We start from the raw sequence: 8,924 nt of genomic DNA, 5'->3' as shown, positions 1-8,924 counted from the left end.
GGGGGGGGGGCAAGGGGCTTTTGGGCACGTGGTACGCTCCTGTGAATAGGTGCACGATGGCGTCACCAATGAGCGTCCACGGCGTCCACCCCGTGTGCCGGTAGTATCCCAAACTCCTGACCAGGTGCGCACAACATCGCACAACACTTGGACACGCTCAGCTGGGTGAGAATATGCGCCGATTGTATTTCCAAAATTCAATATTTTGGAAAGATTTCGGGGAAAATTGATATGAGACTTCGAGGAATTGAATTTTGTTCACGGGAAGAATTATGCAATTTGGATAAACTAAACTAACTAAATTTCACTTTAAAGTGCGAAAAAAAAAATTATTATTGAAAAAAAAGAAATTTCGAGGATTGAAGGATTGAAATTTTTTTTTTATTTAAGCAGTTTTAAACTTGAAAGTTTACTCTGCTGAAGGATTGAATTTAAAAAAAAATTATTTCCAAAGGTCAATATTTTGAATAAATTCAATTCGATTTTGAAACGCGAAAAAAACCTTAAAATTCAAAAAAAAATGGCATTTCACTCGACTCATTTTAAATTATCGATAATTGAAAATGAACGAATATTCAACTGTTGAATTCCCTTCTTCAACGCGTGATGATTTATTCCCTAGATAAACAATGCGATTTGAATGAATTCAATTTCATTTTCAGGACAGACAGAAATCCTTGAAAGCAAAAAAAAAATTATAGACCTTCCCCCAGTCACTCCCGAATTACTGAACATTGAAAAAGTTTACTTTTCAGAACAAACCAAACGAATTGTCTCGCAGATTAGCGATTTATCATTTGCCTCTAATGACCTATTTGATCAGGCTGCGCCTCCCCAGCGGATTATCCCCAACAGCCTCAATATTTGCGCAAAGACTTCCCCACAAATATTTCTTATTCATAAAAAAAAATGCGTCTCATCTTTCCGTTGAGGCTGAGCGATCCCCCGATTTTTTCCATTCGCGTGACCATTTCGGGAAAAAAAAACCGGTACCCATGGGGGATCATCAATGAAAGGACATATGCCCCCATTGTCTGACGTCTCGATGAGTTCACCGTCCCCAAGCAAAAGGGAATTGAGAGGTTAACGTATACCTCAGGTGCACCGAGTGCCGTAAATCCCAATTTTCAGTTCAACCCAGATTTTTCATCCCAACTAAATGACGAGGAAAAAAATGCGGAATGATTTTAGTTCACTCAATTAACTGTGAATCGGAGGCGAGTACAATTGATGGAATAATTTTATCGCGCACCGTGGGCAATGCGAGCTAGAGCAGACTCGGGGGAAGTCTTGGAAATGCAGTGGCTTCGGCTCGTACGAGTTCTTGCGACCGACATATGGCTCGGAAGTAGAAAATTTTATTATGTAATAACGCAACATTCGTATTGATCAGAAGGAGTGAAACGAGTTATATAATGAATATAATAATTATCGAGTTTTTGTGGTTTTAAAATGCCAGAGGTAGCAGATGTCATGTAAACAAGATGAATTCAATAATGAATCGGTGAAGGGTGAGGAGTGTTTTTTTTTATTTCGATACCAGCTCCTGCCTTTTTTGTAGAGCGAATTGAGAGCTAAAAAGAAGATTCTGACAAAAATTTTGATATGAGCCTTAGTCGAATTTAAGTATGTCTATTTAAAATCACAAGTACTTGAAAAGAAATTGATTTTTTTTTGACTGAGAGATGAAGATATTCCCTTCACTTTGATACAAATTTCAATCCACCAACCCATGTTCGCTATTTAGCAATTAAATAGATAAAATGCAGCAAATGCATGCGCTAACATGCGCTTTTGTGGGATAGTATCATTCAAATATTTTCTCTTTTTGCCGGGGTACCCCAGATTTTTCTCTGGTCATTGGATTCAGTATGATTTGACTCATTACCTTCTATTTTTATTTCCATTTTTAGAGTCTTCTAGTAGGTGAATTATCAATTTGAACATAAATTTCATGAGAGCCCGCGTATAAAGAAAAATTAGTTTGTTCATTTCTGCCGAGACTATTGCGATCAATTTTTTTTTGACGCGGATACGTGTATGGTTTCAATATGGATGGTCATTTTGGGAAACGGTCCTTATGTGCAGCGCCATCTATCGGATTTTTAAAAAATTATAGAAATTTCGAGGTAATTCAAGGAGTTTCTAGAAAATTCGAGAGAATTCAAGGAGTTGGACGGTATCAACGTATAATAATTACAGCTGTATCGAAGATGCAGCCGCCTGCAATTTTTTAACATTTGAAAAGTTAGTTCTAAATGTTCTGCTGTCAGTCTAAAAAATTACAGAATTTTCCGGCACTGGCTAAACATCCTCAACTTGAACCGTTGAGCGGTTTCCCTCAAATATGATGATTTAAAAACAATGAAGGTACTTTCTAAATCTTCCAGACGATAAATATCCCGTAAAAAATCTATAAACCTCTTTTCCCACATCTCAAGGCTGAAACGAGAGCACATGAATTCCAGTTACCGTCGGCATAAAGAAAAGCCTCCGCTGTTTTAATTATTCAGTAGGTCTTAAGAAAAACCCAGTGAAGAGGAATGACGCGTTAGTTCTGGTGTACAATGACACGAAGGTGGAGCTCATGAAAAAATCGTTGAGGTACATTCATGCCGCGGCTTGAGACCTGTTTATTCATCCTAGGCTCGTCTCGTCCACCGACATCACCCCTTGATCTCACCACCCACGGGTTTTCCCCATTTTCCTCGAAATTTATTCGTCGTCACTCTCGAAATCTCTCGAAACGTCTGCACTGAGAGAAATGTTCAGTGAAAATGACGGAACAATTCACGTAATCCGCAATGGGGAATCGTTTTCCGGCAATTTTTATGGGAATGGAAGAGAAGAAATCTGAAACGTTCAGTGAATTTTCAGCTTCATCACCGAACAAAATATGAAATTGTCACGTTATTTTTCCCGAAGAAGTCAAATCTCACAGAAATTTGCCGACTTATTGTACCTCCAAAATCAAAAATTCTTGAACATTCAACAATTTTTATGAAGCTAGTGAGTTATCTCTGCGTTCCGTTCCGCAAAATTTCTCAATCGTTGGGGAAAAATTACGGAACGACTTGTTGTCTCCACAGCGGTGAGTCATCAGACGGCTGGTTAATTTTTACGGAACAAATCGTTGAATTTACGTGGCGATTCGTACAATTCAGTAGCGAAGTGGTAAACTGGTTTAATTCGTCTCATCTTCCAGTTGAGTTTTTGAGGAATATTTTCGAATCTAACGGAGATAGCGAAATTTTCGTAACTACATTTGTTATAGCTCTCATTCGGCTCTACAAAAAAGGTTATAACAAAAATTTTGCCATCTCCCTTAGATTCCGCGATGTTTATTAAAAACTAGTCAATAGTCAAAATTGACTTGTACCGGTTTACCACTTCGCTACTGAATTTCACTTCCGACTCACACTTTTTATTGAATTTTACTTTGCTCGCGGATTACGTTTCGAAACATAATTTTTGAGTTTTTTTTCTGGTAATTTTTATTGAATTTTTCTCTCCGTGACGGTATCGTTATTTTTCACGGGAGATTCGGGTAAAAATTACGGAACGCTCTGGAAAAAATCCGTGATTTTAGGTAAAAATTACGTGAGACAGTTCAGAATATTTCTCTCGGTGTGAACGATCGCTTCTGAACGATGGATTTGACTCTGGCACTCGTAATTATCCAGAACTGTTGTTTATCGAAGAGCAATTGACTAGACGGGGGGAGAAAATAGTCTTGGAAGAGGATATCGCCGCACCTTTTTTTCCACTGCGTAATTTTTAGCTGCTCCTGGTGTCCGGGATATGGTTCACTGTTCACGATGATTAGGTGGGGACCATTTATTTTATTTTATTTCAGGCTATTGCAGTTGGAGGTGCAATACTGAAGCCCATGGGTCGTTGTTACGTAATCATATGAAGGTGACGGTAGGGAAAGGTTCGCTAGTAGAAGGGGTGCTTTAGGGGAATCGAGGGGTGAGAAAATGAGTGAAAGAGACTTTGTTCATAGGATTGTTTGATTTGTCAACTAAATTGCGTGAGAAAAATTGGGAAAAATCGTGAATTTTCAGCGTCATTAAAATTTCATTAGACACAGAATCATTTTTTTGAACATTCGTTGTTTGTAAATAAATAATAAAAATTGTTTAAACTCTTGCTAAAATTTTGAATATGAATGAATTTTTTACGATGCTTTTTTGGGCTCAAATGAAAGAGCGGGTCGAGAAATGGCGTGCTAGGACCTCTAAAGATGACAAATGTCCTTAAAAATGATGCCTGTTGTGAATTGAAAAGCAAAGTTGTAACGACATTGTCATTGACATTGCAATCTCGAGAAGAGTTTTTCGGAGGTGTTCCCTGAGTTTCAAAAATTGTTTTTTTTTCAACTAAATTTCTATCCACTCTTTAGTTATAACTTATTAATTATTATAATTTTTCATTTCCGAAGGTTTTGCAAACTCCACGAATGTGTACCGAAATTTCTCATCCAATCGTTTCCTATGACGCCACAAAGATGTGGAACGCCATATAAATTTCCTTCTTCCATTTAAAACGTAATGTGAAAAATATATGGAATTGGCTCCTATAATATATTTTTTGATGGGGATACTCGACCTGTTTGGTAATTTTCCACCAACTTTTTTCTCCCCGTTCATACGCTAGATTTAAGAAGCGAGTGGTGATGGAACTCATCATGAATCGAGTGTAGAAGGAAAGAGAAAGACAGGTCGGCCACCGGACTAGTGGGTATTAGATAGAAGAATGGATGCTGGGGAGAAAAGGAGGCTGGGAAAGGGTAGGGCGACTCGTATGGAGCGGGGCAAAAGGGGGAAAGGGGAGTACTACTGAACAAGAATATCGAGGCAACAATTTTTGCACTTAACTCCATACACTCCGTGTCGAGTAATGCGAGCTGTTATTCTCTCTCGACATTTTCATTTAGACATTTTTCGATGATTCTCATTTGAATCGATGAACGACTGATGCCAATGCCTCTTGCTGGGGCTCAATGTAATGTGGAATGACTGCATCGTTTTGTGGGAGAGGTTTTTACGATTACTACGACGTAAGAGAATGTCATGGAGGCACCTGTTTCTTTCTGGAGAGCATTGAGCTCACGGTGCCCCAGTGGCACAGTACAGCCGTGATCAATGTGTCTGGGTTGATGGCAATTTCATATGCACGAAAAAATAATTGTAAAATCTGGCGAATTTCTTTATGGAAAATTCTGATGGAATGTTTATTGAAGGTCTAGTGGTTCTGGGGGGATTTGGGTGGTTTTTGTTGGAGAATTTCGAAGGTATCACGCGTTTTTCGAGCGAAAATGTCCAATAGAAATTATTTAACGGGAAAAGTCACTGAAATTTCATTTTTATAGAGATATTTTCTAGAGGAATTCTTCGACATGAATTCTCCGATTTTTTTTCAATCTGTTTTTCTTTCCTTTCCATAAAAAAAATTAAACAGAAAAAATTCTATAGAAAATATCTCAACAGAATAATTTCTATAGAAAAATAGATTTTTTTTGGATTTCTATTGAACTGTTATTGAAAATTCTATTACTGTTCGAAAAATTATTTTATAGAACAAGTCTAGAATTTTATTTTTCTATCGAACTTTTTCTATTGAAATATTTTCTATACGAATTCCTCGACATGAATTGTCTAATTCTTTTCCACTATTTCCCTTCCCTTCCATTAAAAAAAATCCATAGAAAAAATCCCACTAAAATAATTTCTCCAGAAAAATCGAATTCCATTTTCTATTCATCTCCCTTTTTAAATAAAAAAATTGACCGCGGAATTTCGCATAAAAAAATATTTCCAACGAATAAACAACTTCAGCCATGTGTTTTTCTCTCCAAACCATTCACCTCGCTGAGAAGAAAAAAATTAAACGAGTACAACCGTGAATTGTGTAAATTGCAGTCTAACAAAACACTATTGTGAACATGAAAATAATTCTAATGTGAGAGTTGGCCTGGGGTCCGGTCATTCCCAGGTCAATTTCACCCTCGAATTGAATTAAAAGTCTAATTGAATTATTTATATTCGAATTAATGAACGTAATGACTGCTCTGAGATGATAGATACACGAATAAATTATTAAAATTAATGTGTGCCATTGTTGCGATTCAACAAAAATCATCATAGTCATCATATTTGCCGTGTCCGCGAGTTATGTCTGCGATGTACGAGGGATTGGAATTTCATTCCCTGTTATCAACTTGTGGGCGGTGTTATTCGTTGAATTTCCCGGTTATTTGTTTGGGGTAAACTCGAGTTCGTTTACCTATATACATTGCGCTGAGGAGCGTATCTCGTTGTGTACACGGTAATTGATAAAAATACTCATTCTCTTATCGCGAGTGTAAACCATGTAGCGTAGTTTCTAACAATGATCTCATCGAAAAGTGAAGTTTACGAGACATTTCCGCCTTTGAAAAATATAGTAGACTTGATGTGATGTATGCTATGGAGCCAAGTACATAAATTTTTAAGGTAATCATTGCTTGAATGGTGAAAAGAAACGTTTCAAATAAATCATTTATACAAAGAATAAATTATTTATAAATAAATAAATTAATATAATAAGATTAATCACTTAATAATATTATTAATCATTATTAATGTTAATAACAATTTAATAATAATTTTATAAATAAATTAATAATAATTAATTTAATAACGATAAAATTATTATTAATTTATTCATTTTTAATTAATAATTAAATAAATAAATATTATTTATAAATAAATGAATACATTTGTTTATAAATAATTTAGATATAAAAAATAATTTATAAACAATGAATGTTTAAAAAAATATATAATTCCGCGCAAAATGTCATTTTAAACTCTTAAAAAACACGATATTATCGAACAAAAAAAAGTAATTATTATCATCAAACAATTTACAACTGAATGACAACTCTCGTCTTCCCAACCCAATGCACATCCCACATAACCATCGACTAATTCCTCCAATTAATCTAATTACAATCGTTAAATACGTGTGAAGGTGGCCGGGCGCAGGTCCTCCTCCAGACGTTACAATTTCTCTATCACAGCTAATCCCCAACACCTGACGTGTTAAAAGCCTCCCATGATTTCCCGTTTCCTTCGTCGGAATCTTGACTTCATGACTCATACGTGACCAACGGCTTCATCGTCATCGTCCCCTGGTCTACCCCTCACCCGCAATTGCGCAATTAATAAATTAATAAATCCCCCAATTAATACGCCGACGATACCCCCGGGGATATCGCACTTGCCCCGAATTATTTCGGCGATAAGATAGTCCGAGCGAACCCCTCGGCGATAAAAACCACGCCTCAGCATACGCGACATTGAATAAATACATAAAGGACGATTCACAGAACGAGTGCCTGAGTGATGACGACCATCTGAGTTGATGTAAGTTTAGCAGGCGAAATACCCAGGTATTAAATGCGCCCAGTGAATTTATTAATTAATTTACGAATTGATTAATTATTTAATTCGTAATAATTACTACGAATTAATACGAATTATTACGAATAAAATAAAATAAATAATTCGAATAATTATTACGAATTAATTAATTGTTTATTTCGTTTTATTAAATTGAATAAGATTTCTTTTCAACTAATTTACTCATCATCGTTATTCTCATTATCCCTTTCTTCCACACAACCGATTGTATTTTTTACAGTTCTATCTCTCCCCTCAGCCCTTCGATAAAATGTTAATAGAAAAATTTTATTTACACATACTTGAATGAATTTGAAACATCACATTTGAAGAAATCATCGAAAAGCTCACTCTCAGGGAAATTCACGACAAATTCTAAATTTTCAACAACATCGTAAAAATCAAATTAAGCAATATAGCTATCGTAATCATCTTTTAACTTGGACTTAATGACATTAAAATAAACATTTTAAAGTATGATTAAAGTCATTTGAAGCATGATATTCAAAGATATCCCCGGAATTCTGATTTTCAAAAAATACAAAATTTTTGCAAATTTACAAATTAATCAAAATAACGATTATTGCTATCGCCTTCATCTTCGAACTCGGTCAAAAGGACATTCAAACAAATTTTTTAAGCCACCATTCAATCAATTCCGAACGTTTTTTTTTAGTTATCGTGGGACAACCGATTTTCGCAAAAAATCGAAAATTGAAAAATCTACTCGATGAATTAAATTTGAATTAAAGGTGATCGATAGGGCTAAAAATACCTACATTTGAAAGAAAAAGATTCAATTCCATCCATTCATTAGCGACGAATTGAAGACAAATTTAAGTAAAAATCAGTAGCGAAGTGGTAAAACGGTTTGTCCACTCATCTCCCAGTTGAGTTTTTGGGGAATATTTCCGAATCTAAGGGAGATAGCGAAATATCCGTAATTACATTTGTTGTAGCACTCAATCGGCTCTACAAAAAAGGTTATAACACAAATTTTGTTATCTCCCTTAGATACCGAGATATTCATTGAAAACCGGTCAATAGTCAAAATTAAGTTGTACCATTTTACCACTTCACTTAGAAAACCTCTGCACACATGATTATTTGACCCTCCTCCCCTTAAATATCCCCTAAATTGAATGAAGCTGAAGCTAGCAGACCATTCATCAGCGGAAAATTCAATTTAGGGGATATCCAAGCGTAGGAGAGTCAAATAATCATATATACAAATGTTTTTTAAGTGCGAAAGAGTTTGTACATTGCTTTAAAAAATTTGTGAACCCCTAGATTCGCCAAACATCAAATGACAAATCAAACAAGATGACAAATCTTCTGCTGTCGAATCCTTCGCTAGTTTCAGCTTCATTAACACCTGAAGTTTTAAAACCCTACGATTTCCCATTCTCATCCTCAAACTCCTGACTCCATGACTCACAATACGTAACCAAGCTTCATCATCGCCCCCCCCCCCCC

At 35.8% G+C, this 8,924-nt stretch overlaps 1 protein-coding gene across 6 annotated transcripts in view; it reads right to left on the bottom strand.

Annotated features, from left to right (window-relative positions):
• LOC107048295 (afadin) overlaps nucleotides 1-8,924 on the bottom strand; it is a 60,699-nt gene that overhangs the window by 50,583 nt on the left and 1,192 nt on the right. The window lies entirely within an intron of this gene.

Source organism: Diachasma alloeum, unplaced genomic scaffold (genome assembly GCF_001412515.2).
Source record: "Diachasma alloeum isolate Michigan unplaced genomic scaffold, Dall2.0 Dall_scaffold_00186, whole genome shotgun sequence".
In the NCBI taxonomy this organism is placed as follows: domain Eukaryota; kingdom Metazoa; phylum Arthropoda; class Insecta; order Hymenoptera; family Braconidae; genus Diachasma; species Diachasma alloeum.
Note: the sequence above shows the minus strand (reverse complement) of the source record. Positions and strands in the feature narration are given on the sequence as shown.